This window comes from Silene latifolia, chromosome 3 (genome assembly GCF_048544455.1).
Source record: "Silene latifolia isolate original U9 population chromosome 3, ASM4854445v1, whole genome shotgun sequence".
Taxonomy (NCBI): domain Eukaryota; kingdom Viridiplantae; phylum Streptophyta; class Magnoliopsida; order Caryophyllales; family Caryophyllaceae; genus Silene; species Silene latifolia.
Genome location: NC_133528.1, coordinates 10988524 through 10993259, shown reverse-complemented (window position 1 = coordinate 10993259; position 4736 = coordinate 10988524). Strand labels below are relative to the sequence as shown.

Sequence of the window (4736 nt, the reverse complement as noted above, 5' to 3'; positions counted from 1 at the left end):
CTTATTAAAAAAAATGAAAAATAAATAAAAACAAAATCTGGAAAAAGGTGGATGCAAATGATTCACCCATGCCTCTCCTATTGGTTTCTCTTGTGATGCACTCATAACCACATAACAATAGCAGCATTTGTCAGATAAAGAAAAAGAAAATAATATAACAAAATTTGAAAAAAAGAAGAAAAAAGTGGATCTTAAAGATCCGAGACTACAGACCAACCAAGAAAAAACGGAAAAAAAAAAAAAAAAACCACAACCAGCCGCACGACACGCCACCACCGACCCCACGACCACCACTACTTTTCGGATCTCGGATAAGAGACGAAGGACGAAGGAGGATGATGTTGGGGTTCTCGGTGAGGTGGGGCGCCGGGGAGAAAGGTGGCGGTTGTGTGTTGTTGTGGCAGATATGGTGGTCGATGTGGGTTGTGGGCGGTGGGCGGTGGACGGTGGTGGGGAATGTGCGTTGGTGGGGTGGTCGGCGTCAGCAGTGGTGGGTGAGAAGAGGAGGACAAAGAAAGTGGAAGAGGAGTATGGTGCGTGGCCACGGGGATGGGTGGGTGGTGGCCGTGGGAGTCGTGGTTGTTGTGTGGGTGGTTGCGGGAAGGGTGTTGTGGTGTGGGAGAATAGGAGGAGTGTGGAAGCGAAGATGGGAGAATAGGAGGAGTGTGGGAGTGGGTGGCGGTGGCCACGAGGGTGGGTGGGTGGGTGGTAAAATGGAGGGAATTTTTTTTATTTTTTAGATTTTGAATTATTTGGGTTTTTTTGGATGAGAGAATTATTTGGGTTTTGAATTAATTTGGGTTTTAGAGAGGGAGTAGAGAAGTGAATTGTGTGAATGAGAGAGAAGTTGGTGGAAAAATAAATCTTATATAGTGGATTAAAATTTAATTAGTATGGATTAGTAAAGTAGAGAGGGGAAGTGTTTAATTAGACATTAACCATCCTTTTTTTGCTTCCAATCTCAACCCTCCATCTTCTTCATCCAATGGCTATAAGGAGGACTTATGGACTCAAGTGTAAGACATGGACTCAAATGATCTTATCACTATATATATATATATATATATATATATATATATATATATATAGAGAGATTGAATCATGTGAGGCACCCTTCTTAGGGTGAGGCAGCTGTACCCATCCTAAACCGTCGGATCTAACTCACCAGATGATGCCACGTGTCCCTATATAATTCTAACCAACACACATTTTCTCTGACCCTCAATCATTTACTTTGTTCATTTACTCTGTCCTCTATCTCTCTCTTCAACTCGTCTTCATCATCTTCATCTCGCCATTAACGCTTGGCTTCCGACCTCCATTATCACAGTCCTGATTCATCCGTAATTTTCTAACCAACACGCTTAGCTTCCGACTCGCCATTAACGCTTAGATTCAATAGGTTTCCTTTCAATTCATCCGTAATTTTCATTTCGTCTTCTCTGATTCATCTCATTTTCGCCATTATCACAGTCCTTTCAATACTAATTATTTGTTTCATGCAGGTTGTAATCGTCATTAATCATAATCAAGCACAATCGATTTAGGTATTTTTGATTCAATAGTATTCGTTTCAATTCATCCGTAATTTTCATTCCGTCTTCTCTGATTCAAGTCCTTTTCGCCATTATCACAGTCCTTTCAATACTAATTACTTTGTTTTCATGCAGGTTGTAATCGTCATTGATCATAATCAAGCACAGTCGATTTAGGTACTTTTGATTCAATAGTATTCATTTCAATTCATCCGTTATTTTCATCTCGTCTTCTCCGATTCATCTAGTTTTCACCATTGTCACTGTACTTTCATTCCGTATTTTCACCTTAATGTTTTCAATTCATAATTCGTGAATGCTATCCTTTGTTTTGTGAAACTTGGACCTGATTCAGTGAAACTTAGACTTTAATTGGTGAAACTAGAAAGTCTTTTGGTGAAACTTGAACTTAATTTTGTGCAATTGTTTACTTACAAATTTTGTGAATCCTACAGCTTAATTTGTGAATCCTCTAGCTTAGTTTGTGAAACTGGATTCCCAAGTCACTCAATTCCTGAAAAAGTGTTGGATTCCCAAGTCACTTAATTTTGTGAAACTGGATTCCCAAGTCACTTAATTTTGTGCTTTAAGCAAACTTCTGAAAAAGTGTTGGATTCCCAAGTCACTCAATTCCTGTGCGAGTCCGAGTGTCTTAGGCTCTTACTGACCAATGATATCTTTTCGTCTTTTTGGCCGAACCTGTACTCCTTATTTCCCTTCCGGTGGAGCAAAAACTAACTTTCCGTATAAATTGTTGTGAGAGGGAAAGTGTCAGGTGGGGGTAATTGAGTGAAATGGAGGAAGTATTAGTTTTTGTTTTGATCTCTCTGTCTGCCGGTTACTACTTCTTGAAGTTTTAATGTTAATTAGATATGACTATGGGATATTAACTTCACGTTGCAGGGAACTGGATTGACTGTGTTATGTGTTCTGTCATTATGATTGACTGTTTCGGAATGAGGTTTTGTTAGCAGTGAACAAATTCAGGCCACGGCTTTTGTCAATTGGATTTCTCAAATCTTTACCGAATTTGATTCGTCAAGGTATTCTCCCACAAATGTCAAAGATATCTAATTATTTTCATACTGTAGGATAACTTTCTTTCGTATTGCTCGTAAAACGGGAATGAATATTCACCAAACACAGTTGTTTTATTATTGAAAATTTTCTATTTAATCACTCATAAAGTGGTAATATTAACCAAATACGGCTTAAGCACTTGGAGAATGCAAAAGTTTCGAGTATGTATGAATTAAGACATGTCTTTGGTTCATCAAACTAAAACCTGTCTTTTACTTGATTCCTTGAAACTGAATTTAGCTTAAGCAGTTTGATACTTTGATTCAGTACACCAAATGAACTCGGATAAGCTTCGTTTATATATTTGAATTAGTTAACTGACATTGACGTCGCACACTAATATTTTAAAAGGTTTCTCATGTGTTAAGCTGTTGTCAGCATTTGCATTCTTGCAATTATTCTACACTTTTTAAACTAATATAGGCATCTACAGCTATGGACGAGTTCAAACTGGCTCATTCCTGGATGTGGCAACTCCTAATGGTTTATTTGGACTTGGTATGGAGAACATATCAAGACCAAAGATACTATCTAGAGAAGGTTTCACATCCGATTCCTTCTCCATGTGTTTTGGGCGTGATGGGGTCGGAAGGATTAGCTTTGGGGACAAAGGCGGTCCGACCAAGACGAAACTCCGTTCAATGTGAACTCCTTACGATAAGTGGTAATTTTTCTCATACTTGCAGCTTTTTTTTAAAAGATCAAGACGGACTATAGGTCTATCTTTTAATTGCTTAAACGTCATCTCTGGTTTTTACTCTGATTTTTGTCATAAACATGAGTAAAATATGGGAAAAAGTTATGTCTGTTTTAAGAGCTCAGATATTCAAGAGGATGCTCATTCAAAAGGTAATGTTGGACTGTTGGTTTATATGTATTTTTGAAACTATTCTGTCTGAATATTATGCTATGTAGTAGCTATTGAAACTTTCTTGTTCCTCTTTAAACGAAGGACAACGAATTAATTCTAACGTTGCAAGCGCAAAGGAAGGATTAACAGTGTTGCTCAGTAAGGTTTTTTTAGCTTGATGCAGTTTGAATTTATAGGATTTGTTATATCTGCTGTTTAAATACACAGGAAAAAGCAATTAATGTCTTTGACATGTTTGGGTATTTGGTTTGGATGTACGATTCGATAAACTTGCCTTGATATATAGTGCATTTGTCAAAGAACGTAGAATGAGTAATTGTATTGCCAGATCATTGTGATTTCCTTAAGCTTTAATCAAAATGTGTGCTATTCAACACAAATTAGTTGAAGCATAAGATGCTCTCTGCGTGAGGGAAAAAGGAAGTAGTGCGTTAGGGATTTACAAATTACAAAAGAAGCTCTTTAGACTGCCTATTGTACCAAAAATTATGAACTAGGTCCTATACAACATTTTCCCTCTAGCCGAGTAATTTATATTTAGGTTATCATCGACCAAAGCTGATCTTCAAGCTAGACTAGTCAAAGGGATCAGATTGCCATGATTTAGGGTAACTGCATCATCCGAAGCTTGGCCTTTTTCTATAGAGAAACTCTATAAACTATCCCCTCTTATACTCTATAGGGAATATGTTGACGAAGATGATTGAATCCCTCTCAGTCCAAATACATCTACATGTGTTAAGAACTACAGGCATTTATAAAGCCAACATGATTTTAGATACAAATTATGTTGTAACCAAAGGCATTTATAAAGCCAACATGATTTTAGATGCAAATTATGTTGTAACCAAAGCTCATATTACTAGCTCAGTATGCTTTTTCCCCCCTTTTTAAGCTTTTTCTACCAGGGACATTAATCATTCAAAAGATTACTTGTTCGGTATTCTCGATTTTGCTTTCTTCTCATTGTCTGCAGATGGACTTTTTGACATACAAGGTACTTGATCAAGTTTTCATATTCTGGACTTTCTAGTTATTTTTTTTAGTTTAATTAAGTAGAGTATTTATTGAAGGACACCATATTCTGGTAAAATGTGTTGTATGTTATTTTGTTTTCGAAGGTTTTAATCAATTTCAGTAGCTACTATGTCTTTTAAAATGTGTTGTTGCTTGATTGTTCCATTGCTTCTGTTTATACTTTGAATGCGCTTGACCTGAATCTACTACTGCTAAACTTGACCTGAAACTTT

At 37.0% G+C, this 4736-nt stretch overlaps 1 long non-coding RNA gene across 1 annotated transcript; it reads left to right on the top strand.

Annotated features, from left to right (window-relative positions):
* Positions 1-1296: 1296 nt before the first annotated feature.
* On the top strand, positions 1297-1759 carry LOC141645904 (uncharacterized). The gene is made up of 3 exons (XR_012545219.1): positions 1297-1402; positions 1506-1547; positions 1671-1759. It is a non-coding gene; the product is annotated as an uncharacterized LOC141645904 (long non-coding RNA).
* The last annotated feature ends 2977 nt before the right edge of the window (positions 1760-4736 follow it).